This window comes from Brachyhypopomus gauderio, unplaced genomic scaffold (genome assembly GCF_052324685.1).
Source record: "Brachyhypopomus gauderio isolate BG-103 unplaced genomic scaffold, BGAUD_0.2 sc63, whole genome shotgun sequence".
Lineage (NCBI taxonomy): Eukaryota > Metazoa > Chordata > Actinopteri > Gymnotiformes > Hypopomidae > Brachyhypopomus > Brachyhypopomus gauderio.
The window spans coordinates 2,183,658-2,198,657 of NW_027506884.1; the positions used below are offsets into that span (position 1 = coordinate 2,183,658).

General features: G+C 44.7%; 16 non-coding genes and 1 pseudogene across 16 annotated transcripts; all 17 read left to right on the forward strand.

The window, feature by feature from the left end:
- Positions 1-5,810: 5,810 nt before the first annotated feature.
- On the forward strand, positions 5,811-5,984 carry LOC143489648 (U2 spliceosomal RNA; annotated as a pseudogene).
- A 623-nt stretch (positions 5,985-6,607) lies between these two features.
- LOC143489666 (U5 spliceosomal RNA) lies at positions 6,608-6,726 on the forward strand. The gene has a single exon (XR_013124774.1). It is a non-coding gene; the product is annotated as a U5 spliceosomal RNA (small nuclear RNA).
- A 150-nt stretch (positions 6,727-6,876) lies between these two features.
- On the forward strand, positions 6,877-7,067 carry LOC143489739 (U2 spliceosomal RNA). Its single transcript, XR_013124843.1, has one exon. It is a non-coding gene; the product is annotated as a U2 spliceosomal RNA (small nuclear RNA).
- Positions 7,068-7,690: 623 nt separating this feature from the next.
- On the forward strand, positions 7,691-7,809 carry LOC143489667 (U5 spliceosomal RNA). The gene has a single exon (XR_013124775.1). It is a non-coding gene; the product is annotated as a U5 spliceosomal RNA (small nuclear RNA).
- A 150-nt stretch (positions 7,810-7,959) lies between these two features.
- Positions 7,960-8,150, forward strand: LOC143489740 (U2 spliceosomal RNA). The gene has a single exon (XR_013124844.1). It is a non-coding gene; the product is annotated as a U2 spliceosomal RNA (small nuclear RNA).
- A 625-nt stretch (positions 8,151-8,775) lies between these two features.
- Positions 8,776-8,894, forward strand: LOC143489668 (U5 spliceosomal RNA). Its single transcript, XR_013124776.1, has one exon. It is a non-coding gene; the product is annotated as a U5 spliceosomal RNA (small nuclear RNA).
- A 150-nt stretch (positions 8,895-9,044) lies between these two features.
- On the forward strand, positions 9,045-9,235 carry LOC143489741 (U2 spliceosomal RNA). Its single transcript, XR_013124845.1, has one exon. It is a non-coding gene; the product is annotated as a U2 spliceosomal RNA (small nuclear RNA).
- A 623-nt stretch (positions 9,236-9,858) lies between these two features.
- Positions 9,859-9,977, forward strand: LOC143489670 (U5 spliceosomal RNA). Its single transcript, XR_013124778.1, has one exon. It is a non-coding gene; the product is annotated as a U5 spliceosomal RNA (small nuclear RNA).
- Positions 9,978-10,127: 150 nt separating this feature from the next.
- On the forward strand, positions 10,128-10,318 carry LOC143489742 (U2 spliceosomal RNA). The gene has a single exon (XR_013124846.1). It is a non-coding gene; the product is annotated as a U2 spliceosomal RNA (small nuclear RNA).
- Positions 10,319-10,939: 621 nt separating this feature from the next.
- Positions 10,940-11,058, forward strand: LOC143489671 (U5 spliceosomal RNA). The gene has a single exon (XR_013124779.1). It is a non-coding gene; the product is annotated as a U5 spliceosomal RNA (small nuclear RNA).
- Positions 11,059-11,208: 150 nt separating this feature from the next.
- LOC143489743 (U2 spliceosomal RNA) lies at positions 11,209-11,399 on the forward strand. The gene has a single exon (XR_013124847.1). It is a non-coding gene; the product is annotated as a U2 spliceosomal RNA (small nuclear RNA).
- Positions 11,400-12,024: 625 nt separating this feature from the next.
- On the forward strand, positions 12,025-12,143 carry LOC143489672 (U5 spliceosomal RNA). Its single transcript, XR_013124780.1, has one exon. It is a non-coding gene; the product is annotated as a U5 spliceosomal RNA (small nuclear RNA).
- Positions 12,144-12,295: 152 nt separating this feature from the next.
- Positions 12,296-12,486, forward strand: LOC143489744 (U2 spliceosomal RNA). The gene has a single exon (XR_013124848.1). It is a non-coding gene; the product is annotated as a U2 spliceosomal RNA (small nuclear RNA).
- A 624-nt stretch (positions 12,487-13,110) lies between these two features.
- On the forward strand, positions 13,111-13,229 carry LOC143489673 (U5 spliceosomal RNA). Its single transcript, XR_013124781.1, has one exon. It is a non-coding gene; the product is annotated as a U5 spliceosomal RNA (small nuclear RNA).
- A 150-nt stretch (positions 13,230-13,379) lies between these two features.
- Positions 13,380-13,570, forward strand: LOC143489745 (U2 spliceosomal RNA). The gene has a single exon (XR_013124849.1). It is a non-coding gene; the product is annotated as a U2 spliceosomal RNA (small nuclear RNA).
- A 626-nt stretch (positions 13,571-14,196) lies between these two features.
- Positions 14,197-14,315, forward strand: LOC143489674 (U5 spliceosomal RNA). The gene has a single exon (XR_013124782.1). It is a non-coding gene; the product is annotated as a U5 spliceosomal RNA (small nuclear RNA).
- A 150-nt stretch (positions 14,316-14,465) lies between these two features.
- Positions 14,466-14,656, forward strand: LOC143489747 (U2 spliceosomal RNA). The gene has a single exon (XR_013124850.1). It is a non-coding gene; the product is annotated as a U2 spliceosomal RNA (small nuclear RNA).
- Positions 14,657-15,000: the final 344 nt, after the last annotated feature.

Below are 15,000 nucleotides of genomic sequence, written 5' to 3' on the forward strand. Positions count from 1 at the left end.
TAAGCGCTTTTAACACTTTTTACACCTATTATCTTAGCTTAGTTTTTAAAAAGTAGATAGCTGTGGGTGCCTCCATCATGTCGGCTGCTCGTGCCGGCATGAGGAGGCACCACAGCGTGCGTTTCTACTTAAAAACTAGGGGAGAGGAAAAAGTGACCATGTCAAGACTGGATTTTTCTAGGAAATACATGCAGAAAATTTTGGGTTTTACTCCAACAGCATTTAATTGTATTATTGCTTTGCCACAAAACAAGGGGTTCGATGTGAGCTTTTGCTCGGCTCCCTTATTAAACGATTTCTGGGTTAGACTACAAAAGGTACAAGAACAGTTTAGAATTTTTAATGTGGAAAAACTGACAGACTACACTAGGAAGACAGTAATAGTGAGAATGTTTAATGAAACGGTATGTCCTGAAGACATTTGTGCTTGGCTAAGGAGGTATTGTACTGTAATGGGAGATGCAGTAAAAGTGTTTGATGAAGACGGTATTTGGACTTGTGCTTGGCGGATACCAGTTAAACAGTGGGAAGAGGAACATAGTTACATGGGGTTAAAACATTTGCCACAGACAATAGTACTGGGCGAAAACAGAGGGTACATCTTTTATCAAAATATGCCAAAAGCTTGTAGGAAGTGTGGTGACATGGGACATTTGGCAGAAGCATGTGATAAGAGTTTTTGTGGTAAATGTAGAGAAATTGGGCACACCTTTGAGGAATGCCCAAATGGCAGAAGGTGCAACCTCTGTGGGGATTTTAACCACCTCTTCAGAGATTGCCCAGAATCATTTGCCAACAAACTAAAAAAATCTAAGATGGCCGCCAAGCATGGTGCTGCAGAGGACAAAATGGCTGGGGAGAAGGAGCAGGAAGTGGAGGAGGAGCCGGAGGCGGGGCCGAGTGGTGTGGTGAGCAACCCACAGCCTCCCCAGCAGGGGGCAGACCAAGGGGCCAGCGAGGTGATTACGGGTGAAATAGTTACAGGAGACAAAGAAGGAGGAGAACAGATGCAAGAAACAGGGCAGGAAGAAGTGGGAAGGGAGGATAGAATCATTGAGAATAGGGAGGAGACAGAAAAGGGGGAAGGGGATAACAATGAAATTGAGCAGGGTTTTTTTGATTCAGGGGAAACAGGGAGCAGTTTAATTACGATGGAGGGGGAGGAAGAGGATAGTGGGGAGGGAGAGGAATTACCGTGTGCACAGGTGGCCAAGAGGACAGCGGAGTCTCCCCTGAACGACCAACGGGAGAAGAAGACCAGGGCGGAGGAGGAAGGAGGGGGGTCGGCGGAATCATCCTCCAGATCATGGCCAGGGGGATCGCCAAACGAAATCTCTTTTCTACATTTTAAACTTAGGTCCACACCCCAAAAGGACAACCACCAGGAGGAGGTGGAAATACAAATGGAGGAGGAAAGGGAGGCGGAACAGCCGGCGACACAAAGAGGACAAAAACGGGAGAGACAATGGAAGAAAGGAAGGAAGATCAAGGAAGAGGCGATATCGGTGGAGCTTGGAGGAGGAACATGATTACATGTAATATGAATAAAGAGTGGTATAGAGGTAAAAAAAAAAGTTCTGAAGGTATGAGCACTTTTAAATTCCCCTTAATGCTGGTTTTATGGCTTAGTCCCCTTTTATCATTATTTATTATGTCCATCAGTATAGCTACAATAAATGTTAGAAGTGTTAGATCTCCACTACGTGCTGAAAGTGTTTTAGGATTTTTAAAGGGAGAATTGGCAGATGTGTTTTTATTACAGGAATGTTCTTTACCCTTTTTAAAGTCATATAAAACATGGGAGGACAAATGGGATGGAGGAAATTCAGTTTGGAGTGGTTCAAATAATAACAAGTCGGATGGTGTGGCAATTTTAATACGAAATACAGGGATACAGGTGAAGGGTTACACGGTGGTGAAAGATGGGCGGGCCCTTTTAGCTGACCTGACATTTTATGGGAAGGATTTTAGGGTTTTAAATGTATATGGTTTTAATGATAAAACTGAGAGGGTGGGACTTTTGGAAGATTTGCAGCCTCACATGACGGGGAGGATCCCACTAATTGTGGGAGGGGATTTTAATTGTGTTTTATCAAAGAAAGACAGGAAAAAGGCAGATGACTGTTTTAAATTAGATATTTCATCAGGGAAACTAAAAGAATTGGTGAGTGATTTTAGCCTAGTGGACTGTTTTAAGAAAATGCATCCAAGGGAGGAGGGCTTCACTTGGTTTAGTAGTGATTGCACCAGAGCCTCCCGGATTGATTATGTTTTTACTAGAGATTGCCCGCCCACGGATGCGACATTGTCTCCTGTGTTTTTTTCTGATCACCTAATGTTAACTTGCACTATGTCTCTCGCCACTGGTGTGACGATAGGGGGAGGGCTCTGGAGGCTGAACTGCTCCTTATTGGAGGATGCGGAGGTAGTGGAAGCCTATGGGGAGCAGTATGGCCTCTGGCAGACCCTCCAGGACTTGTATGACACACACGCACAATGGTGGGAAATGGTGAAGGGCAGGACTCAGACGTTTTTTAAAAAGGTAGGGAGAGAGAAAAAGAAAAAACAAAATAGACAGATGGTGGGGCTGCAAAAAAGATTACAACGGTATTTTAATTTGGTAAATCAAGGTTTGGACTTTGTAGAAGAAATAAAAGAAGTTAAAAAAGAAATGGCGGCCTTATGGGAAAAAAGAAGCAAAGGTGTGATGGTGAGATGTAAAGAGAGGGAGCTAGAAGAAGGGGAGAAATGTACCAGATATTTTTTTAAAAAGATAATGTCTAAGAGTGGGGGTATCACTGAACTGAATAAAGGGGGAAATAAGGTAAGTAAAAATGAAGAGATCTGTGAAGTGGTGGAAGAATTTTACACTCACTTATATGGGAAAAAAGATATTCAGGAGGGAGTAATGAGGGAAGTAGTAGAGTTTCTGGGGAAAAAAATACAAAATCCTGGAGGGTTGGAAGGGGATTTTTCAAGGGAAGAGCTGGACCAGAGTCTAAAAGGGTTCAAAACAAGGAAAGCCCCAGGGGAAGATGGTCTCCCTGTAGAGTTCTATATGACCTTTTGGAACCTTTTAGCAGAAGATTTATTAAAGGTTTTTAATGAGTTTGTACACTTAGAGAAAATGCCTGACAGTTTTAGAGTAGGGATAGTGTCCTTGCTTTTTAAAAAAGGGGACAAGACTGACATTAAAAATTGGCGCCCAATTACGCTTTTAAACTGTGACTGTAAAGTTTTTAGTAAAATTTTAGCACTTAGAATGTCGACAGTTTTAGCGGACGTGATCCACCCGGATCAAGCCTGCGCGGTTCCAGGGCGAAGGATCACGGACAACCTCATACTGATCCGGGACTCCATCTGTTATGCGAGAGACAGGAAAATGCGGCTATTAGTACTAAATTTAGATTTCGAAAAAGCCTTTGATCGGGTCTCGCACCAGTACCTCTTTGAGGTACTGCAAAAGATGGGTTTTCCGGGGAGGTTTTTAAAATGGGTGGGTCTGCTATACAGGGACATCACTAGCAGAATTCTTGTAAATGGGCATCTAACAAAAGCAGTAAATATATGCTCAGGGGTACGGCAGGGTTGTCCTTTATCCCCCCTGTTGTTCGTAGCTGGGATAGAACCGTTAGCAGAGATTTTGAGAAGGGATAAATGGATCAAAGGACTAGACCTACCTAGCGGACTGACAGTTACATGCCAACTCTACATGGATGACGTGACTATTTTATGCAGAGATGTTTTATCAGCTAAGCGAGTTTTAGACCTCACTGACTGGTATGGAAGGGCGGCTGGTGCACGGTTGAATAGAGAAAAATCAGAGGCCCAACTTTTTGGGCCATGGAGGGAAGGCGAATGTGGACTAGATGTAAATCTTAGGAATCCAGCTTTTAAAATTTTAGGGGTACGTTTTGATAAAGATGGGACTGGGAAGACAAACTGGACTGACCTCTTAGGGAAAGTCAGGAAAAAGTTGGGGTTTTGGGGACTGAGGAAACTGACATTGGAAGGTAAAATCTTAATAACAAAAGCAGTGATTTTCCCTTTGCTTTTATTGACCTGTTCTGTTTTTAGTCCCCCAAGACACTTTCTTTTAGGGCTGGATCGCGCCATCTTCTACTTCCTTTGGGGAACCAAGTGGGAGAGGCTCAGACGTGAGGTGGTGAAAAAGAGGAAGGAGAATGGAGGGAAAGGCCTCCCTGATCCTTACCTGTTCTTGGGCAGCCAGTTCGTGGCACTTCATGTCCGACTGGCCTCGATGACGGGACAAAAGAGGTCCAAAGCAGCTGTGACGACGCGTTTCTGGACAGGGTCCTATTTGAGGAGTCTGGGCCTTGTCAAACTGGACCTGAAAACCCCAGTGGCTTTTACCTTATCCCCCGAGCATGTTTTTATAAAAAAGTTTTTAAAGAAATATTCTATAGAAGGGGTGGGTGTGAAGATTTTAAGCAATGCAAAGTTGATTATGGCTTCTGTGCAGGATCAGGAGGAGGTAACCCCTATACCAGGGCTCACGCGGCGGGAGGCCCAGAGGGTGTGGAGGAACGCAGCACACCCTTCCTTGCCGAACAGACAAAAAGACCTGTCCTGGCTTGCAGCTCATGAGGTTCTCCCGGTCCGGGCGGTGATGCACTCCCGGGGCATGGCGGCAACCGCGGTGTGCCCACAGCCAAGGTGTGGCGTACCAGAGACTGTGAGGCATGCACTCTGGGAGTGCAGAGTGGCGAGGGACCTGTGGGCCACGGTCGGCCCCCTGAAATGCCCAAGCCTACCAGCAGGGGAGGTCCACGCACGAGATTATCGGCTAGCGATAAGCGGGGTGGGTCAGGGGGTAGACACGTTGCCAGCAAAGGAATTTGCAACACTCTGGCTCACCCTAAACAGTGTTAAAGACGCCTTGTGGACCTCCCGCAACCTGCTGGTGGGGAAGCGCGTGACGGTGCCCCTGCACGCTATGCAAACGCTGGCAACATCGTCGCTGCAGGGGTCACCGGGCGTCGACATTTGGAGGAGGGGGCCGAGGCCTCACGCAGGGGGGTCCCCGCCACCACCAGCCGGGGCTCCTGCCGACGCCCCCGGAGGGGAAATGGCACCTGAGCGGGGACAGCAGGCTGGGGGAGGATCTCCGCTGGGCGCAGAGGGGGGTGTGTGTGCACCAGCTGATCAGGGCCCCGGGCCTTCCCCCGCCACTTCCTCGCTATTCAGCGCAGCTCAAATTGGGGACTTGATGAACAGAGACTTTTTGACACGCTGAATAGGTTATGTTAGTGAGAAGGACTGGCCTTGGGTTATGGCCTCATGAGTCATTCTTGTATGTCTTATGGGCCTTACTGGTTTTTCATGTGATATCTTTTAAAGTGTACGGCTGATGACTTTTGTTTTGTTATGGGATGGTTTTACCAGTGTTTTTTTCTACTCTAGTGTGACCGTAAAGAGTTGATGGTTTTAAAAGAAGACACGGACAGTATGTTTTAATAGATGTTTTATTGTTCATGGTTTTATTTACTCACTCATTTATGTATTTATTTATTTTATTTATATTATTAATTCATCTGGTCAAGTCCTTTTATGTATCAAAGTGTGTATACAGCAGGCTGAGAAGCGATCAAGGCCCTGCTTCCATGTTTGTGGTGGCCATGTGTACATGGAAAAGATGATGATGTCATCCGTCTGGGCCGTCCTACCTCCTCTCGAACCCTGGGGGAAAAGACAAAATGCATGCTTATACAGGATGTATACAGGAACATACATGATGGAATGTATTCTTTACATGTTAAATGTGATGTACAGAATGTTTAAGAGTCAATAAACCACGTCAACTCAAAAAATCTGTTCTTATCAGTTTAATATCTGATACGTCCTCTATACGAGGACTTCATATTAAATGGATTTTTAGAACAGGGAGGCGAAACAGGGGCTTGCCCCGTTCGCCCCACGCATCGACCTGGTATTGCAGTACCTCCAGGAACGGTGCACCTTCCTAAGCTTGTGTGAAAAAAAGAGTTTGTTGCTGTTTGGTATGATCAGCCTGTTTTATTTTAATGAATGAATGAATGTATTTATTTATTTGGTGTGTGTGTGTGTGTGTGTGTGTGTGTGTGTATATATATATATATATATATATATATATATATATATATATATATATATATATATATAATATGTATATATATTTATTGATTTGTCTGTCTGTCTGTCCATGTGAGGGAGCAGCCAAAATGAATAAATAAATAAAACAAAGCAGCTCACTCCACTCCTTAAATAGGCAAGAATGAAGGGGTGAGTGGTCTCTGTCTGTCTGCCTGCAATTGTCAGCTGGTCACAAATGCAGTGAGAGCGGAGGCCACTCCCCTTTCGGCTGTTTGCAGTTTTCCCTCCGTTTTTGTTCTTTTTTTTTTTTTTTTTTTTTTTTTTTTTTGAAATTGTTCCTGTTTTCTCTCTCTCTCTCTCTCTCTCTCTCTCTCTCTCTCTATCTATTATTGCCTGCCAGCCCTGTTGTTTGCAAACAAGCAAGCCACAGCCTCGCAGGCTCCTCCCTTGTTACCGCGAACAAACGAGCTAGGCTCTTTGTTGGCGTGGCGGGACGCCTGAGCGTACACGGCTATAGCTCGGGTTTCTCTTCATTCACGCACAAATCTTTCGCCTTTTACTAAAGATTTCCGTGGAGGGGAACGTCAAAGAGTCAAAGTGATTTTTTGGAGCGCTCTGCCTCCGGGCGGGGCCGCAACAATCCGTATAACGAGAAAGTATAAACTTAGGGAGGGGTGGGAGTGGCTCGGTGGGTGTCTGGAAGAGGGGGGAAGGGCGGGTATGCCACGGAGGAGGCCTCCCTGCCTGCGAGGCCGGTGCCCGGTCCAGCGCCCATTTCAGGTTATCGCTTCTCGGCCTTTTGGCTAAGATCAAGTGTAGTATCTGTTCTTATCAGTTTAATATCTGATACGTCCTCTATACGAGGACTTCATATTAAATGGATTTTTAGAACAGGGAGGCGAAACAGGGGCTTGCCCCGTTCGCCCCACGCATCGACCTGGTATTGCAGTACCTCCAGGAACGGTGCACCTTCCTAAGCTTGTGTGAAAAAAAGAGTTTGTTGCTGTTTGGTATGATCAGCCTGTTTTATTTTAATGAATGAATGAATGTATTTATTTATTTGGTGTGTGTGTGTGTGTGTGTGTGTGTGTGTATATATATATATATATATATATATATATATATATATATATATATATATATATATATATAATATGTATATATATTTATTGATTTGTCTGTCTGTCTGTCCATGTGAGGGAGCAGCCAAAATGAATAAATAAATAAAACAAAGCAGCTCACTCCACTCCTTAAATAGGCAAGAATGAAGGGGTGAGTGGTCTCTGTCTGTCTGCCTGCAATTGTCAGCTGGTCACAAATGCAGTGAGAGCGGAGGCCACTCCCCTTTCGGCTGTTTGCAGTTTTCCCTCCGTTTTTGTTCTTTTTTTTTTTTTTTTTTTTTTTTTTTTTTGAAATTGTTCCTGTTTTCTCTCTCTCTCTCTCTCTCTCTCTCTCTCTCTCTCTATCTATTATTGCCTGCCAGCCCTGTTGTTTGCAAACAAGCAAGCCACAGCCTCGCAGGCTCCTCCCTTGTTACCGCGAACAAACGAGCTAGGCTCTTTGTTGGCGTGGCGGGACGCCTGAGCGTACACGGCTATAGCTCGGGTTTCTCTTCATTCACGCACAAATCTTTCGCCTTTTACTAAAGATTTCCGTGGAGGGGAACGTCAAAGAGTCAAAGTGATTTTTTGGAGCGCTCTGCCTCCGGGCGGGGCCGCAACAATCCGTATAACGAGAAAGTATAAACTTAGGGAGGGGTGGGAGTGGCTCGGTGGGTGTCTGGAAGAGGGGGGAAGGGCGGGTATGCCACGGAGGAGGCCTCCCTGCCTGCGAGGCCGGTGCCCGGTCCAGCGCCCATTTCAGGTTATCGCTTCTCGGCCTTTTGGCTAAGATCAAGTGTAGTATCTGTTCTTATCAGTTTAATATCTGATACGTCCTCTATACGAGGACTTCATATTAAATGGATTTTTAGAACAGGGAGGCGAAACAGGGGCTTGCCCCGTTCGCCCCACGCATCGACCTGGTATTGCAGTACCTCCAGGAACGGTGCACCTTCCTAAGCTTGTGTGAAAAAAAGAGTTTGTTGCTGTTTGGTATGATCAGCCTGTTTTATTTTAATGAATGAATGAATGTATTTATTTATTTGGTGTGTGTGTGTGTGTGTGTGTGTGTGTGTGTATATATATATATATATATATATATATATATATATATATATATATATATATATATATATAATATGTATATATATTTATTGATTTGTCTGTCTGTCTGTCCATGTGAGGGAGCAGCCAAAATGAATAAATAAATAAAACAAAGCAGCTCACTCCACTCCTTAAATAGGCAAGAATGAAGGGGTGAGTGGTCTCTGTCTGTCTGCCTGCAATTGTCAGCTGGTCACAAATGCAGTGAGAGCGGAGGCCACTCCCCTTTCGGCTGTTTGCAGTTTTCCCTCCGTTTTTGTTCTTTTTTTTTTTTTTTTTTTTTTTTTTTTTTGAAATTGTTCCTGTTTTCTCTCTCTCTCTCTCTCTCTCTCTCTCTCTCTCTCTATCTATTATTGCCTGCCAGCCCTGTTGTTTGCAAACAAGCAAGCCACAGCCTCGCAGGCTCCTCCCTTGTTACCGCGAACAAACGAGCTAGGCTCTTTGTTGGCGTGGCGGGACGCCTGAGCGTACACGGCTATAGCTCGGGTTTCTCTTCATTCACGCACAAATCTTTCGCCTTTTACTAAAGATTTCCGTGGAGGGGAACGTCAAAGAGTCAAAGTGATTTTTTGGAGCGCTCTGCCTCCGGGCGGGGCCGCAACAATCCGTATAACGAGAAAGTATAAACTTAGGGAGGGGTGGGAGTGGCTCGGTGGGTGTCTGGAAGAGGGGGGAAGGGCGGGTATGCCACGGAGGAGGCCTCCCTGCCTGCGAGGCCGGTGCCCGGTCCAGCGCCCATTTCAGGTTATCGCTTCTCGGCCTTTTGGCTAAGATCAAGTGTAGTATCTGTTCTTATCAGTTTAATATCTGATACGTCCTCTATACGAGGACTTCATATTAAATGGATTTTTAGAACAGGGAGGCGAAACAGGGGCTTGCCCCGTTCGCCCCACGCATCGACCTGGTATTGCAGTACCTCCAGGAACGGTGCACCTTCCTAAGCTTGTGTGAAAAAAAGAGTTTGTTGCTGTTTGGTATGATCAGCCTGTTTTATTTTAATGAATGAATGAATGTATTTATTTATTTGGTGTGTGTGTGTGTGTGTGTGTGTGTGTGTGTATATATATATATATATATATATATATATATATATATATATATATATATATATATATAATATGTATATATATTTATTGATTTGTCTGTCTGTCTGTCCATGTGAGGGAGCAGCCAAAATGAATAAATAAATAAAACAAAGCAGCTCACTCCACTCCTTAAATAGGCAAGAATGAAGGGGTGAGTGGTCTCTGTCTGTCTGCCTGCAATTGTCAGCTGGTCACAAATGCAGTGAGAGCGGAGGCCACTCCCCTTTCGGCTGTTTGCAGTTTTCCCTCCGTTTTTGTTCTTTTTTTTTTTTTTTTTTTTTTTTTTTTTTGAAATTGTTCCTGTTTTCTCTCTCTCTCTCTCTCTCTCTCTCTCTCTCTCTCTATCTATTATTGCCTGCCAGCCCTGTTGTTTGCAAACAAGCAAGCCACAGCCTCGCAGGCTCCTCCCTTGTTACCGCGAACAAACGAGCTAGGCTCTTTGTTGGCGTGGCGGGACGCCTGAGCGTACACGGCTATAGCTCGGGTTTCTCTTCATTCACGCACAAATCTTTCGCCTTTTACTAAAGATTTCCGTGGAGGGGAACGTCAAAGAGTCAAAGTGATTTTTTGGAGCGCTCTGCCTCCGGGCGGGGCCGCAACAATCCGTATAACGAGAAAGTATAAACTTAGGGAGGGGTGGGAGTGGCTCGGTGGGTGTCTGGAAGAGGGGGGAAGGGCGGGTATGCCACGGAGGAGGCCTCCCTGCCTGCGAGGCCGGTGCCCGGTCCAGCGCCCATTTCAGGTTATCGCTTCTCGGCCTTTTGGCTAAGATCAAGTGTAGTATCTGTTCTTATCAGTTTAATATCTGATACGTCCTCTATACGAGGACTTCATATTAAATGGATTTTTAGAACAGGGAGGCGAAACAGGGGCTTGCCCCGTTCGCCCCACGCATCGACCTGGTATTGCAGTACCTCCAGGAACGGTGCACCTTCCTAAGCTTGTGTGAAAAAAAGAGTTTGTTGCTGTTTGGTATGATCAGCCTGTTTTATTTTAATGAATGAATGAATGTATTTATTTATTTGGTGTGTGTGTGTGTGTGTGTGTGTGTGTGTATATATATATATATATATATATATATATATATATATATATATATATATATATATATAATATGTATATATATTTATTGATTTGTCTGTCTGTCTGTCCATGTGAGGGAGCAGCCAAAATGAATAAATAAATAAAACAAAGCAGCTCACTCCACTCCTTAAATAGGCAAGAATGAAGGGGTGAGTGGTCTCTGTCTGTCTGCCTGCAATTGTCAGCTGGTCACAAATGCAGTGAGAGCGGAGGCCACTCCCCTTTCGGCTGTTTGCAGTTTTCCCTCCGTTTTTGTTCTTTTTTTTTTTTTTTTTTTTTTTTTTTTTTGAAATTGTTCCTGTTTTCTCTCTCTCTCTCTCTCTCTCTCTCTCTCTCTCTCTATCTATTATTGCCTGCCAGCCCTGTTGTTTGCAAACAAGCAAGCCACAGCCTCGCAGGCTCCTCCCTTGTTACCGCGAACAAACGAGCTAGGCTCTTTGTTGGCGTGGCGGGACGCCTGAGCGTACACGGCTATAGCTCGGGTTTCTCTTCATTCACGCACAAATCTTTCGCCTTTTACTAAAGATTTCCGTGGAGGGGAACGTCAAAGAGTCAAAGTGATTTTTTGGAGCGCTCTGCCTCCGGGCGGGGCCGCAACAATCCGTATAACGAGAAAGTATAAACTTAGGGAGGGGTGGGAGTGGCTCGGTGGGTGTCTGGAAGAGGGGGGAAGGGCGGGTATGCCACGGAGGAGGCCTCCCTGCCTGCGAGGCCGGTGCCCGGTCCAGCGCCCATTTCAGGTTATCGCTTCTCGGCCTTTTGGCTAAGATCAAGTGTAGTATCTGTTCTTATCAGTTTAATATCTGATACGTCCTCTATACGAGGACTTCATATTAAATGGATTTTTAGAACAGGGAGGCGAAACAGGGGCTTGCCCCGTTCGCCCCACGCATCGACCTGGTATTGCAGTACCTCCAGGAACGGTGCACCTTCCTAAGCTTGTGTGAAAAAAAGAGTTTGTTGCTGTTTGGTATGATCAGCCTGTTTTATTTTAATGAATGAATGAATGTATTTATTTATTTGGTGTGTGTGTGTGTGTGTGTGTGTGTGTGTGTATATATATATATATATATATATATATATATATATATATATATATATATATATATATATAATATGTATATATATTTATTGATTTGTCTGTCTGTCTGTCCATGTGAGGGAGCAGCCAAAATGAATAAATAAATAAAACAAAGCAGCTCACTCCACTCCTTAAATAGGCAAGAATGAAGGGGTGAGTGGTCTCTGTCTGTCTGCCTGCAATTGTCAGCTGGTCACAAATGCAGTGAGAGCGGAGGCCACTCCCCTTTCGGCTGTTTGCAGTTTTCCCTCCGTTTTTGTTCTTTTTTTTTTTTTTTTTTTTTTTTTTTTTTGAAATTGTTCCTGTTTTCTCTCTCTCTCTCTCTCTCTCTCTCTCTCTCTCTCTATCTATTATTGCCTGCCAGCCCTGTTGTTTGCAAACAAGCAAGCCACAGCCTCGCAGGCTCCTCCCTTGTTACCGCGAACAAACGAGCTAGGCTCTTTGTTGGCGTGGCGGGACGCCTGAGCGTACACGGCTATAGCTCGGGTTTCTCTTCATTCACGCACAAATCTTTCGCCTTTTACTAAAGATTTCCGTGGAGGGGAACGTCAAAGAGTCAAAGTGATTTTTTGGAGCGCTCTGCCTCCGGGCGGGGCCGCAACAATCCGTATAACGAGAAAGTATAAACTTAGGGAGGGGTGGGAGTGGCTCGGGGTGGGTGTCTGGAAGAGGGGGGAAGGGCGGGTATGCCACGGAGGAGGCCTCCCTGCCTGCGAGGCCGGTGCCCGGTCCAGCGCCCATTTCAGGTTATCGCTTCTCGGCCTTTTGGCTAAGATCAAGTGTAGTATCTGTTCTTATCAGTTTAATATCTGATACGTCCTCTATACGAGGACTTCATATTAAATGGATTTTTAGAACAGGGAGGCGAAACAGGGGCTTGCCCCGTTCGCCCCACGCATCGACCTGGTATTGCAGTACCTCCAGGAACGGTGCACCTTCCTAAGCTTGTGTGAAAAAAAGAGTTTGTTGCTGTTTGGTATGATCAGCCTGTTTTATTTTAATGAATGAATGAATGTATTTATTTATTTGGTGTGTGTGTGTGTGTGTGTGTGTGTGTGTGTATATATATATATATATATATATATATATATATATATATATATATATATATATATATATAATATGTATATATATTTATTGATTTGTCTGTCTGTCTGTCCATGTGAGGGAGCAGCCAAAATGAATAAATAAATAAAACAAAGCAGCTCACTCCACTCCTTAAATAGGCAAGAATGAAGGGGTGAGTGGTCTCTGTCTGTCTGCCTGCAATTGTCAGCTGGTCACAAATGCAGTGAGAGCGGAGGCCACTCCCCTTTCGGCTGTTTGCAGTTTTCCCTCCGTTTTTGTTCTTTTTTTTTTTTTTTTTTTTTTTTTTTTTGAAATTGTTCCTGTTTTCTCTCTCTCTCTCTCTCTCTCTCTCTCTCTCTCTCTATCTATTATTGCCTGCCAGCCCTGTTGTTTGCAAACAAGCAAGCCACAGCCTCGCAGGCTCCTCCCTTGTTACCGCGAACAAACGAGCTAGGCTCTTTGTTGGCGTGGCGGGACGCCTGAGCGTACACGGCTATAGCTCGGGTTTCTCTTCATTCACGCACAAATCTTTCGCCTTTTACTAAAGATTTCCGTGGAGGGGAACGTCAAAGAGTCAAAGTGATTTTTTGGAGCGCTCTGCCTCCGGGCGGGGCCGCAACAATCCGTATAACGAGAAAGTATAAACTTAGGGAGGGGTGGGAGTGGCTCGGTGGGTGTCTGGAAGAGGGGGGAAGGGCGGGTATGCCACGGAGGAGGCCTCCCTGCCTGCGAGGCCGGTGCCCGGTCCAGCGCCCATTTCAGGTTATCGCTTCTCGGCCTTTTGGCTAAGATCAAGTGTAGTATCTGTTCTTATCAGTTTAATATCTGATACGTCCTCTATACGAGGACTTCATATTAAATGGATTTTTAGAACAGGGAGGCGAAACAGGGGCTTGCCCCGTTCGCCCCACGCATCGACCTGGTATTGCAGTACCTCCAGGAACGGTGCACCTTCCTAAGCTTGTGTGAAAAAAAGAGTTTGTTGCTGTTTGGTATGATCAGCCTGTTTTATTTTAATGAATGAATGAATGTATTTATTTATTTGGTGTGTGTGTGTGTGTGTGTGTGTGTGTGTATATATATATATATATATATATATATATATATATATATATATATATATATATATATATATAATATGTATATATATTTATTGATTTGTCTGTCTGTCTGTCCATGTGAGGGAGCAGCCAAAATGAATAAATAAATAAAACAAAGCAGCTCACTCCACTCCTTAAATAGGCAAGAATGAAGGGGTGAGTGGTCTCTGTCTGTCTGCCTGCAATTGTCAGCTGGTCACAAATGCAGTGAGAGCGGAGGCCACTCCCCTTTCGGCTGTTTGCAGTTTTCCCTCCGTTTTTGTTCTTTTTTTTTTTTTTTTTTTTTTTTTTTTTTTGAAATTGTTCCTGTTTTCTCTCTCTCTCTCTCTCTCTCTCTCTCTCTCTCTCTATCTATTATTGCCTGCCAGCCCTGTTGTTTGCAAACAAGCAAGCCACAGCCTCGCAGGCTCCTCCCTTGTTACCGCGAACAAACGAGCTAGGCTCTTTGTTGGCGTGGCGGGACGCCTGAGCGTACACGGCTATAGCTCGGGTTTCTCTTCATTCACGCACAAATCTTTCGCCTTTTACTAAAGATTTCCGTGGAGGGGAACGTCAAAGAGTCAAAGTGATTTTTTGGAGCGCTCTGCCTCCGGGCGGGGCCGCAACAATCCGTATAACGAGAAAGTATAAACTTAGGGAGGGGTGGGAGTGGCTCGGTGGGTGTCTGGAAGAGGGGGGAAGGGCGGGTATGCCACGGAGGAGGCCTCCCTGCCTGCGAGGCCGGTGCCCGGTCCAGCGCCCATTTCAGGTTATCGCTTCTCGGCCTTTTGGCTAAGATCAAGTGTAGTATCTGTTCTTATCAGTTTAATATCTGATACGTCCTCTATACGAGGACTTCATATTAAATGGATTTTTAGAACAGGGAGGCGAAACAGGGGCTTGCCCCGTTCGCCCCACGCATCGACCTGGTATTGCAGTACCTCCAGGAACGGTGCACCTTCCTAAGCTTGTGTGAAAAAAAGAGTTTGTTGCTGTTTGGTATGATCAGCCTGTTTTATTTTAATGAATGAATGAATGTATTTATTTATTTGGTGTGTGTGTGTGTGTGTGTGTGTGTGTGTGTATATATATATATATATATATATATATATATATATATATATATATATATATATATATATAATATGTATATATATTTATTGATTTGTCTGTCTGTCTGTCCATGTGAGGGAGCAGCCAAAATGAATAAATAAATAAAACAAAGCAGCTCACTCCACTCCTTAAATAGGCAAGAATGAAGGGGTGAGTGGTCTCTGTCTGTCTGCCTGCAATTGTCAGCTGGTCAC